General features: G+C 37.0%; 1 protein-coding gene and 1 non-coding gene across 4 annotated transcripts in view; both read left to right on the plus strand.

Annotated features, from left to right (window-relative positions):
* The first annotated feature begins 891 nt into the window (after positions 1 to 891).
* The window catches only part of Cysltr1 (cysteinyl leukotriene receptor 1), a 26,582-nt gene continuing 3,697 nt past the window's right edge, over positions 892 to 23,776 (plus strand). The window contains exons 1-2 of one of the 3 annotated variants that reach the window (XM_005369871.3): positions 892 to 1,149; positions 21,347 to 21,432. The gene's annotated coding sequence lies outside the window, so the exon portion shown is untranslated. Of the gene's footprint in view, positions 1,150 to 16,558; positions 16,612 to 21,346; positions 21,433 to 23,776 lie in introns of those variants that run through there. The other 2 variants (XM_005369872.3, XM_005369873.3) reach the window with 2 other exon arrangements.
* On the plus strand, positions 16,778 to 16,940 carry LOC113455554. The gene has a single exon (XR_003376621.1). It is a non-coding gene; the product is annotated as a U1 spliceosomal RNA (small nuclear RNA).

The following is a 23,776-nucleotide window of genomic DNA, read 5'->3' on the forward strand; positions in this document are numbered from 1 at the left end:
AGTGATTATAAAGACTATGAATACTATAAGAATCACTATAAAATCACTTTGCTACCTAAAGAGACAAAATTGGAGTGATTTTTTTTTCTTGAGGCCCATTAAAGGCCAGAATGCCATTGTTGAACCATTATCTGACAATTTACAAATCCTTCAAACTAGTTATTAATAATGAGGGTGTGCTTACAAAGTGTATATGTATACTCGTTATTAATAATGAAGGTATGTTTAATATATATAATATTTAATATATATAATAACTTATATATATTATATCCCAACACAGAATTTTCATAGGAAAATTCAATGTATTTTATTTACCCAGTTTACTTTATAGTCTTATCAATTTGTTTCCAATATTAAAATCTGGTCTCAGGCTCTTATGAGCACACACTAGATTGGCATATCCATTTTCTCCTAGGACATAAGGCAACAAAAATTAATGAGCTTTTAAATTTTTTTATAGAATCGCAAATGTCATGAAGAAGGGAAGCACACACAGAGAGGGAGGGAGGGAGGAAGGAAGGAGGAAGGGTGAGAGAGAAAGAGAGAAGGGAAATTTATCTTAAGATCGAGTTTCATATAATGCCAGTTATATTAGCATATACTACTAGGCTTATCTTTCCCCGCCTACAGATAGCCTAACCACCCTCCAGACATAAAAATCAGCCAGAACTCTGCTCAGCAGCACACACTCCTCCTTCCTTCCCACCTCAGAGCAGCTGCATGACTTCCTGAGGATTCTTTTGCAGTAGCTAGAGATAAACACTCATTTATGCATATAACCTGCAAGTCTCCAGTTTCTATTCTTTCTCCCTCTCTGTTTCTTCCCTTCCCCCACTTTGCACCAGGGAAGTTAAACTCTGGCGTGGTTTAAGCAGCTTGAGGACTAATCAGAAAGAGGAAGAAGAATCGGTATATACTGGCTAGCAAACGTGCCACGTCCTGACGTCTCTCCTCTTGAAAAGAAGCTTTTCCTAAAGAGCAGGCACGCTGTGAATGGATTGGACCACCCAGAGGATCAAGATTTGTTCTGCAGCTCACTACCCAGAGCTAGCTCTCCAGGGGACTTACAGGTAAAGCTTTCTGAAGATTTGCATCTTAGGAAGCAAACTTGAAAGGACCTTAAACTGTGACGCTTAGAATCAGCAGGTAAGGAAATTGGGTATATGGAGTAAAGTTCAGCTGATGGCAGATTTTACCAAATACCTCAGAGTTTGGAGCAACTGCTCTGCCTTATCTGCTTTAAATTAGACTGATAATCTGAATTCTTTCTGCTTTGGTTCTTAGCCAGAGATCTGATCATCTGTCAGGCGCAGTACAGCAAACTGTCGAGGAGACACTCCCCATGTCTCCAGCGCCTTTACAATTTAGCCAGAAGTGCAAAATAGACTTTGAGCTCTTATGTAAGGCTGCAGGGGAACTTTTCTAGGCAGTGGTCACTGCCTTTAAGGTAGAAAGAGAGTGTACAGTGACTGCTGCAGGTAAGCCGAACAGTAAAGGCTGACAGAATTTTCACTAGGAAGTTTTCCACGTTTAAACGTCTCAGCATCCTATAATTGAGGAGGAATGTTTCTCCCTCTCCCTCCTTGCTCTCATTCTCACTCTGGTCTTCATGCTCCCCCTCCCTCAACCTCCTTGTTTTGACAAATGAAAAGAGACTTAAACAAGTTCAGAGATTTCCTTAATGCACACTTCACTGCTAGAAATTGGCAAGTTGGCTAACGACTATAAAAAGAAAGGCATCTCAGTTGCAGATAAATAGAAAAAATACCTATGATCTACTTTATAACATAATAAAACTCACTCGGTTAACACAGAGCTAAGAAACCATATGACTTAATCAAATGCTTGGGGCAAGAGCATTTTTTTTCTTCTGAGCAGTCAGAATTACTGACTATTTTCAATGGTATCCAGATAGATTGGCAAACACTGCCTCTTTAAATCCAGTGCATCTAATTCCTTGTCTCTACAATTGTTTTGAAATCAAAGCTGCCATGCCAAGTATATTTAGAGGGCAGCTAACTTGGATTTGTTTGTAGAGTGTTTTTAAGAATGATAGAAAACACTTTATAATATTTTATAAAGTACCATGACCAAAGTATATTTTAGCTGAAATTTGTGTCTAAACAATTGTAACTTTTTTATTGATTTTATTGAGCTCTACATTTCTCTCTGCTCCCCTCCCTGCCTCTCCCTTCCCTTTCTACTCTCTCCCATAATCCCCATGCTCCCAATTTACTCAGGAGATCTTGTCTTTTTCTACTTCCCATGTAGATTAGATCCATGTATGTGTCTCTTGGGGTCCTCATAGTTGCTTAGGTTCTCATTGTGATTTGTAGGCTGGATTTCTTTGCTTTATGTTTAAAAACAAACCACTTATGAGTGAGTACATACGATAATTATCTTTCGGGGTCTGGGTTACCTTACTCAATGTGATGTTTTCTAGCTCCATCCATTGGCCTGCAAATTTCAAGATGCCATTATGGTTTTCTGTTGTGTAGTACTCCAGTGTGTAAATGTACCACATTTTTTTTTACCCCTTCTTTGGTCGAGATGCATTTAGGTTGTTTCCAGTATCTGGCTATGAGATTCCATCTTACACCTGTAAGAATGGCCAAATTCAAAAATACTGATGATAACTTATGATGGAGAGGTTGTGGGGTAAAAGGAACATTTCTGCATTGCTGGTGGGGGTGCAATCTGGTACAACCCCTTTGGGTATCACTGTGGTGATTTCTCAGAAAATTAGGAAACAACCGTCCTCAAGACCCAATAATACTATTTTTGGGTAGATATCCAAAGGATGCTCAATTGTTCCACAAGGACATGTGCTCAATTATGTTCATAGCAACATTGTTTGTCATAACAATTGTAAGTTTATCATAGCTGTGGCATCAAGTTTAAGTCACCGAAATACTATTTCCAGTCAATATTTTACAATTAATATGCCAATTGTGACTAAAAGCTACCTGTGCCTATATAGTAAATAAGCGCAATCAAATATACTATATTTACATCTATCTCTTTTAAAGATGCTGTTTCCCATTCTCTGCAAATCCTAATTATGCTAGCCATTCAGGTCCTACAAAAAATAATCTAGACCATGATCCAATCAATCAAAACAGAAAAGTTCACAGATCAGGGCAAGGTTGAATCTGCCATATCAATGTCTTCCTAATTTACTGCCATCCATTTTCACTTCCCATTACCTGCTTTCTCCTACCTTTAATCAAACTACTGATGCACTTACAAACTCTTTATCTGAGAAAAAAGAAAGATTCTTCCATGGCCCATGAACTTAAATTTTCCTTTGGGGTATCAAGGACTGATAATGAGGAAATCTAATGGGAATACACTGATACTCAAGGGACATGCACAACTTTGGGACTTTGATGCCATGAATGGTAACTATAATAAATTCTCAATTAGCATAGCTCCCTGTGGACTGCAACTTTTATCTTTTGAGTGGGGGCAACAGTAGGAATTGAACCCAGGTTTCTGAGTGTGCTTAGCTACCACGGAGCTACTTATTTTCATCTATTTTACTATTTCTCCTTTCCTACCACAAATTTACTATAAGCCAATAAAGCAAGTATTGTTCAAGCTCAATACAAACAAAGTCTTACCTCCAAAGTAGGTAAGACATAGCCCCTATGTTTAGGGGAAATTACAGTGCTGCTGTGACTATAAAACATAAAGAATGTAACAATGTGAGATAATTAAACCAGTAAGTTCAGAGGTACCAGGTTATTAATTTAGTTTTTTAAAAATTAAAATACAATTACATCATTTTCCATTTCCTCCCTCTAACCCTCAAATATACCATTCCTCTATCTATCTATCTATCTATCTATCTATCTATCTATCTATCTATCTATCTATCTTTCTCTCAAGTAGGTTATTTATTTTTTAACTCCCTCAACCAGAAATAACTAGCAGTTTGTCTCATACACATTATGAACACAAATATGACCATTAAATACTCTAACATACTCAAGCACTGGAAAGGTCTGCCTCAAGGTCTCTTCCAGCTGGAATTCATTAAGTTTTTTTGTAGCCTACCAGTAGGTACACCAAATTGTCCTGTGGCTATCTCAATAGGAAGAAATCTAGACCAGAGAACTAGGAGTTCATCCTAGCTTTGGATTTGGCATTCAACCAGTTTTGTTCTTTCTAACAAGTTACCGATTATCAGTATTTTTTGGTTTCTTTGCATATCAAATGCCATAGGGGTGTTTTTCCAAATACATTACAATGACATAAGTGAAAGCAACTTCACAATTCAAGTCATCATCCAAAGGGTTTTGCTTAAAGTGCATTCAATTCAGAAACAGAAACACATCACACAACCGAATGCACATGGGAGAGCACAGGGCTCATTGCTTCCCACTCTCTATTCACCTGTAGGGCAAAGGCGTGCTGCTATGATCTAGCCCCAGGTTTGCCATTAGAAGTACATGCCAGTAGCTGTATGCTTTAAAATGAATTCTGAGAATAAAATAGCATTTAAGAAGTATTTACTTGATCATACTACTTTTTATTAGCCTACCTTCATTAAACCTGCTGATTCTTAAAATCAAAATCTAAGTATCAAAATAACATTTTCCATTACATTTTAGAATGTAATACAAGTACTCCGCTACTGTGTCCTAAAGCCATTTGTATAGCAGATAGTCATAATGCAAACTGTTTTCATACAAATAAATACATACATTATATATTTATGTATATAATATACACAAATATGTATCATATATCGAATAGCAAAATAGAAACACCTTACAACTACATTTACCCATAACTCAATGTCATCTGGGTTTTTGGCCGTGTGAGCACATATATAATATGATTCAAGGACTGCTGAGAAAAACTTTCCTATCATGAGCAAACACCTAACAAATATACTATTCACCTCTATTGAAGAGATTGATTCACAAAGTGGAGGGGCAATTTGTTGGTATTTACTGAGGAAATACAACTTCTATAAAGTCTGGCAGATTTATTGCAAGTAGTGTCATATCCTCATGCCCAGAAAAAAACCAATAGAGGAAGCCATTTAATCCAGTTAGATAAATATGGACATCATAAGTACATTAATCCATATTACAATTGTGATCCTAAAACATCCTCAAATTACAATTATCTCTGCTTTTCAGAATTCTTCATAGATTAGTAGAGGGCTCTTGTTTAAACATAGCTTGCACTGCAACTTAATCTTGTACTCTGCTTATTCGTGCTGTTCTACCTCGTGTTATTACATCATGGTTGGTTTCCCTTTTGATGAACAAAATATTATTTTTTATTCTAATGCTTGTGGAATGAATACATTCCAAACATTTGAAGTTCCACTTTAACCAAATTGGCAAAAAACAAAAAAGAGTTGAGATACAGACTTAAGGAGTCTTGGAGCCAATCAGGGATTTTTGTTTGTTCAAAGTTTTTTGTTTGTTTGCTTGGTTGGTTTTTGCTTTTTTATTTTTCTTCAATTCCATATCTATAAACATGAGTGAAGAAGGAAGGGGAGCAGAGAAAAATGTATATCTCAATAAAAACAATAAAAAATGAGTGAAGAAGATAATTTGGCATCACAATTTTCAGTTTTAAAGCCCAAGATTGAATAAGTATTCTCATCTGTCAGATCTGTAGCCTTTGCTTTTGCATAGGATTATACTTGTGCTGTCATGAACTAAAACAGGCTAAATGAAGCTGAGCTAACAATAACAATGCAAAAATAGCTCTGGCATATCCTATGTACTTGTTCCAAAGTTCTTAGGTAGTCTCTGGGTGTCATGCTGCTTTTCATCCCAAGATGATTAACCTTAATGCTTGATCTTAACTTGAAGTTTTATTTAACATAAACTATTTTCTTGATAACAGATAGTTTGCTTCCAAGAGTCAGAGGTCCAAATACTAAGAGGTTAAGAGCATGACCGAGAACTAGCTGTGAGCAACAGTGTTTCCAGGGATTCCAAACTGCAGTTAATTGGCGCAGAGTTATTTAAGTCTGGAAGACTCTGGTCCATCTAGCTTGTCCTTACAAAATGTTCAAAAAGATGTAGATTTTCTGTAACATCTTTCTATCATTCAATTAAGGGGTAGACATACCCAGCACCACATACCAACATTTATGCACTCATCAAGATCTCGGTAGCCTTTCCATTCCTTGCATTTCCCTTCTGGTTAGGTCTTGCCTACAACTGACCTGACTACTGTGTGCAGTATCTTCAACTCTGAATGCCACCAACTAAGGTTCTTTGAAGCTTCATAATGTCCTGTGTTTACATTTCAACTATCCAATAGTAGAGCTGCCTGTCTTAAAATAAGCTCTTGTTAAAGCAACATCTGAGAGCTGTCACCAGTGCAGTCTCAGCACACCTGGAGCTTTCGATAGCAGTGGAAATGCTGTTAATCATATTCTTGGAAATACCAAGAGGGAAAAAAACTTACTTATTGGAATGATAGGCTAGGTACATTATTCTCTCTCTGACCCAAGATCTTTTATTATCACCGTGGGAAAAAAAAAACATGGAATCATAGCTACAGCTTACTTTATATAAATAAATCCTTATGAAAGATGGGTTACCTTGCTCCAAACAATCAATAGCCTACCCCTCAAGAAGCATTTTTAATCCATACTTTTATAAAAGCAAACACTGGGATGGGGGCTTGAGGTCATTCTGCTCAGGAAGACAACTGGCTTTTTTTTCTGCTGCCCAAGAGGATTTCACTAGGAACACAAGATTCCTACATGTTGAAATACATGATATTAAAATATTGATGGCTATATTATAGGTACAGACAATAGGCATAATGTAAGTACCAAATGAGAGAAGTGAAGGATTAGGCAGCCAAAATCAGTATCAGAAAGTAAAACCTGAATTCATTCTTGTATGAGTAGCAATAAACAAGACTTTTGTATTTCTATAGTTTTTTCAGTTTATAAAACACTCATATTTGCTGCTCTTCCTATTAGTTTGCATATCCATCTAATATTAGTGAGTGGCTGCTGTATCAAAAGATTAATACAGCAGAATTCCTATTCTGTCTGACCTCAGACTTACAAGATGAGCAACACTACAGTACTTTTCATGTCACAGTACTAAATTACATAGAGAAAAAGAAGGCACTTGGGACTTACTCAACAAATTGGGGCTATGCTGAGCTGCATCTTCACAAATATATTACCTAGATCTTGCCACTGCCCAGCAAAAATGGAGGAAGTATCTGTTGGAGGAGACTGAGCCCCAAGTCTCAGCCTACTCCACTTCCCCTTCTATTTTGGCCCTAGCCTAGCCACCCCACCCCTGCTGGCAGACCTCCAACAGCACACACACAGACCATCATTTACTAGAAAGGTAAGGGAAGTCTTTAGGAAGCACTGAACCCAAAACAATTATAAAACTGCATCCACCTACTGATTTAATCTTTTGATCTTCTCTGTTTTCAATTTCAAAACACACATCATCAGCCTCACCCAGGCTCATAATCAAAGACATCATTGTATCTTTAGATTCTTATCAACTTCAGACCTAGTCAGTTTTGAACTCATAGTGCTCTTCACTTTTTAAATATTTTTCAAGTATTTTTTATAGCCTCTACCCCTTTAGAGGCATCCAAATTTCATTTCTACTATACACAATTATTTATATTTCTGCACAACAGCACCCACATTCCACCCCCCAAAAATGAGATTCTTGCTTTGCTCCCTAGACATTCATCTTTAGAAGTTAAGTGCACTAATAAAAAAGCACTCAAAACTTTTGTTACTTTTCTGAAATTGACCAGTTAGGAAAAAGGAGCAAAACTTAACAAACACATTCACTCTTATTACTGGGGTCATATCTGCCTAAGTAGTCATGCAAACAAGAGTACACACACACACATACACACACACACACACACACACAAATTACTGTATAATGATAGATGAAGTAGTAGAACATGGACATGGATACATTCACAGAGGACTCAAGGACCTTGAAGTATAAACAATGATGTCTCATGCTCCCAGGCTCATCTGGGACGTACTAAAAAGATATAGTGTTCAAGTGCCTTCAAGTAGACAACAAATGAGGAAAAAAGGATCCTGAACTAAGGTGATAAAACAGAGTCAAAGATTTATTTCAAAATCAGACCCAACAGAACTTGATGAAAGATAAGGGTGGGGTGGCATCAAATATGACTTCTAGATTTTATGCACCCATAATTATAAAGCTACTTATATAATAAAGAAAAAGACAACAAAAAGTCTCTTGGGGAGATAACTTGAGAGGGAACATAGTTGAAAAATTTAAAAAGTCAAATGATTCATACATAGAAGTTGAATAGAAAGCAGGAAATGAGAGAGTAAAGTTTAAGCAAGTAGATTCTTGGTAAGAGATTTCTGTCATCCACATAAAAGTTGATAAATACCACAGAAGAAAAGCAAATAACAGAAAACTGAGCCAGGACAGTGGTGCATACCTGTAATTCCAGTACTCAGTATGGTAAGGCAGGATTATGAGTTCAAGTCCAGCCTGAAAAACATAGTGAGACCGTGTCTCCAAATCAAAACAAAAAAAAAAAAACACAGAAACAAATGCTGGCATTTTGCAGGTCTTGATCACAATGATGACCTCAACAGGCTATCTGTAAAATATTGCTGATGAGATTAAGAGCAACAAATAAGGATGGATGCAGCCTTGTGGAAGCAGAATTGCTCTGGTTGTCATTGTATGCCAAACCAGGGTATGATAAACGGCTACCTTCCAATGCTGGCTTTCTCAGTAGTTGCTTGCCTGCCTGTCTGCCTGCCTGCCTGCCTGCCTGCCTGCTTGCTCACTTGCTTGCTTGATTGATTGATTGATTGATTGATTGATTGATTGATTGATCGATTGTTGAGACAGGGTATCATTCAGCACCCCTGGCTGGCCTGAAACTATCTACATAGCCTTTCTCTGCTTCCTGAGTACTGGGGTGAAAGGTGTGTGCCACTATGTTGGGCTAATTGTGTGTTCTTGAGCAAGTCATCACCACACTATTACCAACTCCAGGCTTCAGTTTTGACACATGTTCACTGGAACATGATCTCAAAGATACCTCCAACTCAAACTAATGACAATTCTTGGAATAACTAAGGGTGTATTGCCCGTAGATGAGTTAATAACATAAGTTTCTTTTAAATGTATGGCATAGAATCTTACCAGTTATGCATGTGTTTCTGTTGCAAATACAAAAGATTCTGCCACCACTCAAGAGACAAACTGAGGAAGTAAAATGAGAAATTAAGTAGTTGAAAGAGGAAATGTAAAGATGTAACCTTTGTTTCTAAGGAACTTGCAATACAGTCGAACCTACTGCCTCAGTTCCATCTATAGTAAACCATAATGCAGCTGCAACACTTAGACATTTTCCTTTTCTTTCGTCGGCATTCCTTTTTCAGTGTGCATCCTGTTGTAAGCATCTCATTACTCACAAGATGAACTTAACTCTTTTAGAATGGTGTTCAGGATCTTTATCAACTTTCTGTGACCTAGTTCCTGTATTATTCCCCAAATTGATTTCTCACTTTTGATTTTCTTACTCCATTCAAGCATACCCACAGTACCAAACATATGCACATGCATACAAATAACCTGCAATTTCAGATATTTTTTTTCAGCATATTTCCATTACAATTCAGTTCAATCAAATTTCCATATCCACTAAATGTGACATGCTCTGTCACACCACTGTGCCTCACTCATTCTTCTTTCTTTTTGTTGCTTTCCTTCCAATTCACTTTTACAAAAACTTTTCTAATATAGTCACTGCTCATAAATTATTTTATTTTGTTTTATTTTCAATTTTTCGAATTTGGTTTTCTAAGACAGGGACTTCCTGTATAGGCCAAGTTGGCCTGAAAGATACTATATAGCTAGACTGGAGTTGAACTCACAATCTTCCTACTTTTTCAAGTTTTATGATTATAGTTATGAACCATTCTATTCCGTTTATCTGTGTATCTGTATATTTCCATTGCAGCAGCTTTAATGACATTGTACATTAACTTGATAATACATCTGTACCTTTCTCTAGAAAGTAGAAAAGTCTTAATGGTGAAGGTGTATTATTGTCTTTCAAAGACCTAACAGAGAACGTAGATGTACTAAATGGCTAATAAAGTATCTTTCTTTCTTTTTTTTTTGACTTTCTCACATTTATTTTTATTTTTTTAATTTATTTATTTAAGATTTCTACCTCCTCCCCACCACCGCCTCCCATTTTCCTCCCCCTCCCCCGATCAAATCCCTCTCCCTCATCAGCTCGAAGAGCAATCAGGGTTCCCTGACGTGTGGGAAGTCCAAGGACCACCCACCTCCATCCAGGTCTAGTAAGGTGAGCATCCAATATGCAAATCAAGACAACTTTAAGATACCATCTTACACCTGTCAGAATGGCTAAAATAAAGTATCTTTCAATATAACTATCATATTACGACAAAGATAGAGAAGTATTTTTTTGAGAATGTAAGAGATTGGCTTAAAGATGGTTTGAATTACATCTGATATGAAAGAGGAAAAAGAATACTTCACATGTGGCAATGTGGTCTGAGCAAAGGAAAGTAAAGCAAAAGACAAATGGAGCTAGTCAGAAGGCCATGTTTATAAGATGTCCATATAATTAAAAGGGAAAGTGACTATAAGGCTAAAATCAAATATTTTTGTATTATTGAATAGTTCTTTGAATTGAATTGAGAGCTCATTTGATTCCCTTGAAAGGATAAGTGCTGGCTTTGTCTTATGCATCAATGTTTAGTGAAACACCTTGAGGCATTGGAAGCATTCACCGTGTGCTGCTGTAGAGGATAACCAGAACATTCCAGTGTCAAGCTTGGCCACTAATTTCCTCTGCTACTTCCAGCAATGCTTTTGCCTTCCTGGGTCATAAAGAAAATGGGGTTCCATTAGATGTTCTCTGCATGCTCTTCCATCTCTAATCACGAAGACAAAAATCATTCCAAACAGTTTTAATTGAAAATGGATTCTTCTCTCATACAATACATCCTGACCACAGTTTCTACTTCCTCAACTCCTCCTATCTTCTCCCTCCTCCCCATTTCCCCAGAACTACACCCCCTCTATCTCCCATCAAAAAAAAAAAAGCAAGCCGGGCGGTGGTGGCGCACGCCTTTAATCCCAGCACTCGGGAGGCAGAGGCAGGCAAATCTTTGTGAGTTCGAGACCAGCCTGGTCTACAAGAGCTAGTTCCAGGACAGGCTCCAAAACCACAAGAGAAACCCTGTCTCGAAAAAACAAAAAAAAAAAAAAAAGCAGGCCTCCAAGAGACAACCAAACACTACAAAACAAGATACAATAAGACATGACGAAAGCCTTCATATTGAGACAGGACAAGGCAATCCAACAGGAGGAAAAGAGTCCCAAAAGCAGGCAAGAAGAATCAGAGCTACATACACTCCCACTGTTAGGAGTGCCACAAATACACCAAGCTAACAGCCATGACATATACGCAGAGGGCCTGAGCAGATCCATGCAGGCCCTGTGCCGCCACTTTAGTTTCTGTGAGCCCCTATGTGCCTTGGTTAGTTGACTGGGTGGGCAATGTTCTCTTGGTGTCCTCCATCCCCTCTGACTCCTTCAATGTTCCTTACCATTTTTCACAGAATGCCCCATGTTGCTAGGTGAGGGACCTGATGGAAACCTCCAAGTTAGACTCTCTCTGCATAATTCCAAACATTTTTAATTGTCAATTTTTAAATTACTATATAAAGTTTTAAATGTTGTTATGACATTTTGGAACAGAGTGTGATTTAGTGATCCTCCTTTCCCTCCATCTCTACCACCCTGCTAATAATCTGATCCCCACTTGTAGCTTCCTAACTCCAATCTTTTTTCCTCTTTCATGAACATCGAATCCCTTTTTACAGCCTCTTCCAGAAGCTTCCCTTTTACTGAGTAGCTCTGAGATTCCTTTTAATATCCTGATATTTGTTTCATTTTCATTGTCTTGTTTAGTGATCTCATTCACCTTATAGTATGTAGAAACAGTTGTCATCCCTTTCTTATTTAAAAAAATTTTCAGACAATGTTTTCAGATCATATTCTTTCTTCTCACATACCTCTTTCCAGATCCTTCCTACTCAATTTCATGTTCTTTGGAAAGGGTAGATTAAAAAATATCAATTTAAAACAGGAAGCTCATTTAAAAAGACTCTGTTTTGTCCTGTCCAACTATTCCTAGACATGGGGCCTGTTCTGGAGTATGGTTTATATCCAGTGGCATTCCATTAGAGAAAACTGCTTTCTCATTTATAACCAGGTGTCAATTCCAAATAGCTTCTTGGATAGGGATGGAATTTTGTGTTCACCTCCCTTTCTCAGGGCAGGACCTTTTTCTGATTTAAACCTGTGAAGGTCCTGTGCATGTTGTCCCAGTCTCTGAGTTTATGTGTATTAGTCCTGTTCTGTCTGGAAGAAGCTATTTCCTTGGAGCCATCCACCACCACTGGCTCTTTACAGTCTTATAATCTCTTCTGCCTAAATCCTTAAAACCTTGAGAAGAGGGGTTTGATAAAGACATCCTGTTTAAGGCTGAGTGTCCCAAAGTCTCTTGCCCTCTGTCACTGTCCAGACTGTTAACTGTCATTCACTGGAATAAGTTTCTCTCCTGAGGATTAAGCAATGCCTTGATCTATGGGTATAGAAATATGCCATTAGGGATCATTTTATTGCTATATTCCTTATGTCTCATTCTATGATCATGTCTGGTCTTGGATTCTCATGACATCCTGAAGCATGACACTATTTGGTTACTCTTTGAGTACAATTTTATAGTAGTAGAATACACATTAGAGAAGCAAATTTGATGTTATGATAACATATTTATAGTTCTTTCAAAAGTTATCACTGAGTGAGACTTACACTCTTGCTAGAGGCTATCAAGAGATTCTGAGATAGGAGAAAGTATGATGAATAACTTTGAATTTCTAATTTCTAAGCAAGTTGAAGTTTGCATTCTATCCCTACCTACCTCCTTCCCTTCCTCCTTTCCCTTCTCTTTCTCCTCTCCCTCTCAGTAGCCCCCTCCTGTTCTCTTCTCTCTTCTTCCTCTCTGTCCTTCCTTTTTCTTCCTATCCTCCTTCCTTTAATCAGCACATTCTTGACTGGTATCTAACAAATTGCATATATATACTTGCTAGCAACCTTAGGAATATCACCTATCTCACTTAAGTTTTTCAGAAATCTAACCCTACCCACTACTTGAAAACATCCACATAACTTTCTTTCTTTTCTTTTATTCAAGATATGAATAGCACAGAGGTAGTTAGAGTTAACTCAGTTGCTGTATTATTCTTGGACCAATGATGCAACATTTCTGTATATGACAGGGCTGGCTTGTTGTGGTTTTTGTCCTGCCCAGTTTCCCACATCTGTTTAGCCCCAAAGAAAATCACATAAACATCTCTATTAGTTATAAAGCCTAGTGGCCGATTAAGTCAGACTACTTATTAGCTCTTGTAGCTTATATTAACCCATTATTCTCATCTATTTTAGCCATGTGGCTCAGTACCTTTTTCAGTGGGGCAGATCACATCCTGCTACTTTGGTGGTTTGGGTAGGAGTGGGAAGAATCAACTTCCTCCTTCCCAGAATTCTCCTGTTCTCATTGCATCATTTCTACTTCCTGTCTGGTTTTCCCACCTATACTTCCCACCTGGCCAATCAGCATTTATTTAAAACATGATTGACAGAATACAGACAATTCTCCCACACCACTTCTCCCTCTTTAAAAAAAAAAACAAAGGAAAATATCTATAGTCCATTTTTTGGGAATGTGGGTATAGTATTCCAAGCTACTTCCAGTTGGTTGGAGGCACTGATAATCTTATGGGGACCTAAAGAAAATTTAGAATTGTCATCAAATCCCAACTGGAGTATCCTGTGAGGCTTGATCATCTCAGGCATCAGTCTTGAACCTGTTTTGAATGAAGAACTTAGACATCTGGGCCATCTATTCCTGCCGGAGATTTCTCAGGTGGTCTTCCTGGATCAAAACTGGTTTTTCTTAACCCTGAATAAATCCAGAGCCTCTCGTTTTCTGTGGAAACAAAAGCAAAATCTCTTCTCCAAACTAACATACCTTTTGACTTCAATTTTGAAGTCAAGACATTTTTAAAATACCTATCTTGGATTAATTCAACAGCATTTATAAGCAAATTTCTTTTAGCAGCTGTTGTTCCTTCCTCGGCATTTAAACAATTTAAAGAGAACATAATAGCATATAGTATAAAGATTCTCTGTGTATTTTCCGTCTTTATGTGGCTTTATTTTAACCTCTATTTCTTTTATTTTTACTTTTAACTTTTGGCTTTTTGAGACAGGTTTTCCGTGTATCTTTGTCCTGGAATTTCCTATGTAAACCAGCTACCCTTGAACTCACAGAGATTTGTCTGTCTCTGCCTCCCAGGCAAATCCTATTAGCGTGCGCCATCATAACCAACAACTCTTTCTTTCTTTCTTTCTTTCTTTTTTTCTTTCTTTCTTTCTTTACTTTGAGAACTTTAACCTTTAGCCTGTATATATGTTTAACACACTGTAAACCATTTAGAGGTTTTCTACCTCTTTGAATCTCTCTTTACTGTATATCTCTCTTTCTCTGACCACATGGGTCTTTAATTTGCTAAGGAATATGGAGAAGTTTTTTGCCACAACTCTATGGCATTTCAAGGTCCTTGCTGGCAAATAAGCAGCAACAGTATAAACAACACTCAAAAGCTCCTATGGAGTTTCAGGGTCCTTGTCAGGAAGCAAGCTGCAACAGTGTGTCCATCGGGACTGCCTGCTTGAAATAGTTTTTCCTGGCAGGATGGCCCAGAAAGCCAGCATTTTAAAACAGCGCACCTTTTTTCCTGCTATGGCTGAAAACCGAAATGCTTTTTTCTTTCCAAAGCTTTCTCAGGCTTTCTGTGGATGCAGTTATCCACATGGGCACCATTTGTAACATGAAGGGGCCTGCTTATTGGGGGTTTCTGTCCCACCCAGTACCCCACAGCTAGCAAGCCCCAAGAAAATCACAGAGATCTCTACAACAGCCCTTCATGTTAAACAATAAGAATTTGTTGTCATCCTCAAGTGATTCCTACTGACAATTGAATGCCAAACAGAAACACCTAGTAAGGGGTTAGTGTGTCCTAAACTCTGGGTTTTACTTGCTATGAACATAAATAGATAAGATATACTATTTCCTAAATAGATTTGATTAAACTAGTCAAAATGCATAGATAGACACATAGGCACTTAGAAAGTGTTTTCATTACTATGCCATATAGCTATACTGTGTTTATTGCTTTATTATTCAGGGGAAGGTTTTTTTAATTGATTTTTATTGAGCTCTACATTTTTCTCTGCTCCCTTCCCGGCCTTCCCCCTCCTCTTCAACCCTCTACCAAGGTCCCCATGGTCCCAATTTACTCAGGCGATCTCGTCCTTTTCTACTTTCCACGTAGATTAGATCCATGTATGTCTCTTTTAGGGTCCTCATTGTTGTCGAGGTTCTCTGGGTTTGTGATTTGTGGGCTGCTTTTCTCTGCTTTATGTTTAGTTTTAAACCAAGCTAATTGGGTTGTCTGTATAAAACTGATTAATTTCTTATTAATACTCTTTAGCACTTAGTATAAACTTGCCTTGAGACTATATGTATAAACATCGTTCTAGAATAAAGCTAAATTTAGAGAGTCAATATCAAACCTTAGCCATTAAAAATTGAGCTGGATCTCAGTACATTTAGCAAAATTAAACTATCAGTTTGGAATAATTTAGATAAGCTTCAATGGGTGTTTCATATTATTCTGTTTATGATTAGACCATAAGTTTTTAATTGTATAGGCAAAGCCAATTCAGCCCAATGCATGTTAATTCAATTTATAACTTTCATGTGCCATTTATTTACATAGCCACAGGGCTAACTTCCAATTTACCCTATCCACTAAGAACAGTTAACTGGTTAAGTGTGCCTGAGAGACACATTACTTGTTTTGCCACACTCATGGACATACAGTTCAGCTTGCTTCTTCAGATCAACAGTGCTTCCCTCTTGGGTTCTTCTTCAGTGGAATCTATTACTTTTCTCAGTAGCTTCTTTCAGCACAGCAAAATCCCTGCCTTGGAACAAACTTTCAGCTATATTCTCAGGTTTCTCTATCATTTAGGCTCCTTTGTCATCTTTTTAAAGGTTTATGTTTAATTACTTTAAAAGATAATATTAAATATCATTATCACATTGTCAGAGTGTGTTTCAGTAATTATCTTCCTCATTATCTCCCTCCCCACCCCCTCACTAATCCTAGCCCCTCCTTTTATCTTCCCCCAAGTTACTTTTCTTCTTTGGTATCCCCTGTGTCATTTTGTGGATCCCCCTGTTTCTTCTTCATCACCAAATTTTATCTTCTTTTGATGTCCTTTTAGATTTTACTCAGCTTATACTCATTGACACAGAAAGAGAGAGACAGAGACAGAGAGACACACAGAGAGATACAGAGACAAAGATATCCTTGTGTTTGGTTTTGTTACCTTATTTTTTCATAAGTGACAACAGAATATCGGAAAGATTAAGCAACTTGCCGAAGATCACACAGTAAGTACAAATGCAACTATGATCCAAATGTAGAACTTTTCTCATTCAAAGGCTAGTATAATTTGACCTCTATATCTATTTTTCTTACGTACTTAGAAAATTAATTGAGGTTTGTTTTCTATTTTCTTGAAAACACAGTGGTTTGTTGTATCTGTAAAAAGTAGTTATACTTACCAGTCAAGGAGGACATAATGATCAAGAGGGTGGTCTTTCTAGGGCTAGACACATCCATTGTACTCCCGATGTGCTGACCCTTGTGATTTCCCCAATGTGGGAAACTCAACTACAGAATTTGTGATAGTGGGCGACTGTGTTGCCACTCTTCCCAGTCAGTATAGAAAAGAACAGTCTTCCTTCATAAAACAAGGAACTTATTATAAATAATACTATAGAATAAAACTGAAAACCTCCATTGGCAAAAGGAAGGATAACTAAAAGACAGAAACTACTTGAAATAGAGCAAAATTCAGCCTTAGAAAAGAAGGAACTTTATATGGCATGATTACATACTGAGAGCATTATGCGAAGTAAAGTAAGCCAACGACAGAAAGACATCATTTCACTTGCATAAATTACCTAAAACAGTTGCATTCACAAAATAGAAAAGCAAAAGGCAGTTGTCAGGGAATGGAGTACAAGAAGCTAATAGTCAACAAACATGCTGTTTCAATCAAGCAAGATGACTACATTACATAGTCATTTTTTGAACACAAAAACATTTATTTTTATTGTATTTATTTCATAAAAAAATAGCTTTGCTTTCTTACAAGAAACATTTTCAAAGGTCGTCAGATCCAACTGGTAACTGCAGAGATGGCGGAAGCCACTGTGCTGAGCAGAGTGAACTGAGAGCAAGTTTGCTTGCTTCTAAGCAATTTGAACTCAAAAATTACCTATAAAAATGACCTAATTCTGCACTTTGGATCCCAGAAATTTTCCAGAAATACACAGGAAATAACAGTTGTCTTAAGTGAAATGTGGAATATTTACATCACTGATTCTACTTAGTTTAAATAAAACAAAGTTAAAAGCATTTTATACTTGGGAATAAAATGATTCGTTTATTTAGGTTTTTAAGGCCCAAGAACAAATATTGCCCACATTCAGGAAAAGTCATACTTTCCCAGCAACCCAAGCAACTGCTAAGATCTATATGAATGGATAAATAATGAGTCATGGAACCCTAGAGCCATGTGATCAAGCAAGATGGGCACCTGATACAGGGGATGATAAAAAGGAACAAACAAAATAACTTCAGAGCTTAATGAACTTCAAAGCTAATTGTTTCTCCTTGTCTCGGCATTCTCAAATGTAAAACTGGGCTAACAATGGCATGTACTTTACAGAATTATCTTCAAGTTTAAAAAGTGAATGTATATAATTGTGTAGCATATTTTAGAAAGTTCGGTTTATAGAGATAACACTACCTGTATACAAGCATGTGTTATCAAAGCTATTTTCATACTATCAAAACCAGAAGGGGTAACTTTAAAAGGGGTAAGCACAGAGAGGAGGATCGGTGAGCCCGGGCAAGCAGAGCAACTTTTAATCATAATTATCACCCAGTTTAGAAAATAGCATCATATCTAGAACTATCGTGCTGTCTTTAGAAAGCCTGAGCAAGCCATACATTCTAAACACAGCTAAAGTTGCAAACAATTTATGTCCCTGTTCTTTACTGCAGCTATAAATCACATATTACATGCTCTCGAAAAAAAATAGTCCTGATCTTTACAGATTTATTGAATGATAAATTAGAAGGGACTTTAGAGGTCATAAAATCTAACCCTATTGTATTGCAAATAAGTAATGGTTTGACAGAGAGGAAGTGTTTTTTTCAAAGTTCACTTAATTAATCACCCACCACAAACTGAGGTATGGTTCAGGTCTGTAGGCACCTAGTCCTTCAAATTTCCAATCATGGTTTTTCTCCATACTACAATTCTCTCTCATTTTGAATACACATAATAAAATGATACAGCAAATGGATTAACTCAAGTCTACCAATATTTAAAATGCACTATATACCAGGCCCAGGAGGAAATATAAAACTAATAAAATGTGCTTACTGCTGTTTTTGATAGTGGAACTCAAGAAAAAGTAATGAGGAGCATTATATTAAGTGACCACAGATGACTATGAAAAAGTAATAAATAAAAGTCATCATAAATGTACAATTATTATAAACGTAAAAACAATATGTCATATCACATCCATATCAGGGGAGAAAATATTAAATTGGGTTACGATGGTCAAGAACAACATTTTCTTTTACTAAAAATAGAAAAGGCACCAGTGCTATTTAATGGAAGATAGCAGCCTGGAGACTATGTAGGTTAAAATAATATATAATTGATTTATATATACATATGTCTACAGATTTGTGTCACATCTAAAAACCTGTAAGCAAGTAAGTTGGGTCTTTGTGTTGTTATAATATTTCTGAGTTCTCTTATTTACTTTCTTAATTTATTCTCTTAACGTTTTAATGTATTCAAAGTCTAGCAAGCAAATACTTCCTTAAAGGAAAATACCCTTTCCTTTGTAAGAATAAGGGCCCTATAAACTTTACTGACTGAACATGAGTCAAGTAAAAGAATTGAATGATTTGAATCGGAATCATATATCCAAGCTGGCAAGTATTGTTCAGTGGGTGCACTTATACAAACAACTGTCAGTACCTGAGTTCAAATCCCTTGTACCCATGTAAAAACCCAGGCATAGTCACACACACCTATAACCCAGGACTGGGGGTAGATAGATAAAGACAGGAGGATTTCTTGAGCTTGCTGAGTCAGCTCAGTCAATAAGCCACATCCCCAGGTTCAGTCAGAGACCCTGCCTTAAGGGAATAAAAGCAAAAGCAGAGAGTGATAGAAGACACCTAATATCTTCCTCTGACTCCTATGTGTATACCACACATGGCATATGTATATACCACACACACACACAGAGAGAGAGAGAGAGAGAGAGAGAGAGAGAGAGAGAGAGAGAGAGAGAGAGAGAGAGAGAGAGAGAGAGAGATTTTTTTATGAGGTTGCTGACAGAACACATGCATTGGTAAGGGCCTGAAGTTTATACCCAGCGCACACACATACACACAAAAATTGCATAATTATTCTTTTACTTCAACACCTCCCCTGCATGTGCTTAAAAATGGCAATCCCTGATGCTGGCAGAAGTTGCTATCAGAAACAAGAGTCTGCAAGTAAATTAAAAGGGAAAGAGGGGCAAGATGTTTGATCACTGAGTACTGAATGCCTGCTATATGCAAAGCAAAGAATTCAAAAGGAAATGGGATTGCCTCACAATTGTGAACTTGAAGGAAAAAAAGACACTATGTCCTAGACAATATGACACTTACTCATTTGTGCATATAGATTATAATTGCACAACCACCACAAAGACGAATAACTGCTTAGTATGCTAAATTTAAAAGATTACACTTCTCACATATGCATTTTATGAATTCATAAGCTTTCTTTTTGTTGCAGTCTAAGGAGAAACTCTGTTTTTTTAAACAAAAATTTATGACAGTGCTGAAATTTTCTTTCTAGGTTAGATTAGCAGAATCGCATAACTTCATAATCAGAAATATTTTATACATTTAAGATTCATTTAGTAAGTCTTTATCAGTGTGTTAAGACATGGGTGAAGCAAATAAAAAAAAACAGTTACTGCCTGATTAACAAAATTTAAGAGCCAACTTGAGTAATTCTCAATCAGCAACAGACACTTGACCAGACTATAGCAGATTCCGAAGGTTGACTCCTTACCTGGAGAAAGAAGGACAATGGAAAAAGGAGAAGATATTAGAAATACCCCAAAAGAAATTGTTGCCCGAAGTACAGGGTGAACACATTTTATATCTTTGAATTTCCTTTATTTTCTCTTTTTATTTCCATTTCTTTGTCAGAAGATTTCCTTTGGAAAGTTCCAGCCTGCATCTACTTTACAAAAATAAACTGGAAGAAGGTGTTTATTTTATTAACACTGGGACCACACATAAAGAAAAAGTGGCAGTCTCTGGGGAATCTTTCTGGCACACAAGAATGAGGGTCACCATAACACAACAAAAATTGAGAAGTGTCAGGTTGCTACTGCCTCAGGAAAGCCTTTCTGTATTCATTTCTGACATATGTATTGTTTCTGTTTGATTCATAACAGTAATTTTTTGAAAGGACACACACACCTTAAAGTTTAAGTATCCAAACTTCTAAAACTATTGCTCTCCAGAAGTAAATATGTGAAATTAGTGACCAAAGCCAAGTACTATTTTGAGTCTTTTGAGTCTGGGGATCTAGTTCAAGCCCCATTATCCATTCTTCTTTTAAACAAAATTGTGCTCCAAGCAAATTAAGAAAATCTTGTTTAATATTCTAATTCCTATTCCTAGAAAACTAAGTCCTTGGATGAGATTTTCCAAATTATTTCCTATTTAAGCTTTATAATTAAATATGTATAGAAAAAAATATTTTAAAATGTTATGTTCATCTTTGAATGCAAACATCTGTGACCACTCATGGTCCCTATTCCAAGTCTCCCTCCCCTTGAGAATGTAAAAAGATGAAGGGAAAGCAAGGAGGCATGGAAGCCAATGGGCAGCCCTAAATCTGTCAGTAAAGCTTTGATGTGCCATCACACTCTGGACCTGCACTTAAGGCTGCTACGTTCCCATGACCCTTGCGGGCTGCTCCTGAGGTCACTAACTCTTTTCTGTAATTTATGATTTCAGCTTGAGCGTACTCTGACGTTACAACGTAAGAACAGGGGCTACAATAAGAAGGAAACTTTGTGGAGGTACTACGGTGCCAGAAAGAGGTATGGCTCCGGTTTCAGAATGAACTCGGTTTTTCCACTGTGCAATTTTCTTAAGGAAGTTGTGTTTCTCATCATCTGTACTGAAATAAAGTCGGCACCATTTGTGCTTACTGCTTCCTTTCATTAATCAATCCGTGATTCATTTGCTTTGTGCTAAAGTGACTTTTACTAGACTTACTACAACCTCTCCAAACAACTGAGTTATTACTCCTCAGCACCCACTTCCTTTCCCAACTGTGAGCTGTTTGAAGGCAGGACAGGCTTCCAAAGGAACTCTCAGTGTCCATCTCCTAGGGGTCACATCATTAGGAAAATCACAGTAAATTATGCAAAACCTAATTAAGTGTTGCACAGACATTTTATGTCATTATATTTCAAATGGCTACTTTACACTAAGTGATTTCTACCCCTTTAAAATTTAGTCCTTGTTTGAAAATTCTATAATTTTCTTTTCATGGCTTAATATAAATAATTGGTTTCTGTGTAAATAAAGATTCAAACCCGAATACTGAAATTTATAAGGAAGTCCATTTTGTTTCAAAGAGCTCTGCTGGCTGTTAACGGAATTAGATAGCATTCATGTCTTTGTGTTCTTTTTTTTGTTTGTTTGTTTTTTAATTTATTTATTTATTTATTTATTTATTTATTTATTGAGGATTTCTGCCTCCTCCCTGCCACCACCTCCCATTTCCCTCCCCCTCCCCTGATTAAGTCCCTCTCCCTCATCAGCTTGAAGAGCCATCAGGGTTCCCTGACCTGTGGGAAGTCCAAGGACCGCCCACCTCCATCCAAGTTTAGTGAGTTGAGCATCCAAACCGCCCAGGCCCCCCCAAAGCCAGCAGCACGTGTCTTTGTGTTCTTTTTCATTGTTATTTATTAGCTCTATTTGGCATCTTTCGTTCAAGCAGCAGAGAACTTCAAATTTATTTGTAATGTGCAATGAATGAAGAAATATTTGTATGTCAACAGTATGGGTATTTTTAACCCTTAAAATTAAGCTTTATAATTTAGTTGCTTAGTACTTTAGGAAGCAGTTTGTTTACATCAGCATCTTTAGTCTCCAAAGTTGAAAAGACTTTAAATTATAGTGCCAAGAAAGATCATTCTAAGTGGTTTCAAACAAATAATTATGCTTTCAAATGGTAAGGTTTCTATCATTCCAATTAACATTGAATATTTATGGACAAAGAAGATGAGTAACTGATCCTGTATAAAGCGCTGCCTTATTTATCAACCAGAGTCCAGAAGAGAAGAAAGCACACCACTGATGTAGAACTCCAGGAGTTCTACAAGGATAGAACTTTCTTTGGAAGGACAATGAAAGAAGGCATAGTTAAGAAGGTGCAATTCAATCTGAACAATGAAATAGAAAGGACATGAGATGGTAGATGTATTTTTGATTTGATCTGTTTCCTGCTTTTGAGCCAAGGTCTCCCTATGTGGCCCAGGCTGATTCTAAATACATCATCTTCCTGCCTCAGCTTTCCCAGTGTGGAGATTACAGAAATGTACCACCAAGGTGGGCTTGAGACAGAGCTGTTAACCTACTTTCTAGTGGAAGTCAGTTCACAGTATATACAGATATCAAATCATCATTCATAAAGTCATTAGTAATTATTTCATGGCAACAATATAAGATCTGCTGTATATCATATTATAAAAACATATTTAAAAGCATGCTACATTGATTTCTAAAATGTTGTGAATAAAACTAAAAGGGGAAAAGCTATATAAAAAAATCTCAATAGCACCATCTAGTGCCTCCTGGCATAAAATGGCTCCGTTTGCCTAAAATGGCATCAATAAAAATGTTAGGATTAATTTGGAGAAATTTCCCTTCCTTTACCTGAATTCAGGAAGCCAATACAAAAAGAAACCTGGAAGACAAATTGAAAACTAATGCTGACGTTAGAAATGGTGGGTTGGTTTTTCTCTATAACCTTAGAATTATCCCTCTTCATTTTTAAAAATCTTATATCAATAGTTCTTGTTGAAAGTGGCGTTTTAAAGGCTAGAAAAATATAAATAGCTGGAATGGCAAGATGGATGGCTGACACATCATGAACAGCAGATGAAACTGTTCCTGGCTGGAAGCCTGGCAAGTTCTATCCCACCTGCAAGAACCACCAGAGCTGTCTGCTTCCATATTCCTGCTATGTTGACAAGATCCATCCTATTCGACACTAGCAGTTCTTCAACTCTTTTTTTTTTTTTTTGGAGGAAAAGTATTTATTGTGTAAAATTTCTAACACACTAAAAACTAGGAACAAAACCATCTACCATATGCATCAACACACAAATTTATCTTCTCTATCCCATAATGGTCACCTCATCCCTATGCCCC

This window comes from Microtus ochrogaster, unplaced genomic scaffold, assembly GCF_000317375.1.
Source record: "Microtus ochrogaster isolate Prairie Vole_2 unplaced genomic scaffold, MicOch1.0 UNK65, whole genome shotgun sequence".
Lineage (NCBI taxonomy): Eukaryota > Metazoa > Chordata > Mammalia > Rodentia > Cricetidae > Microtus > Microtus ochrogaster.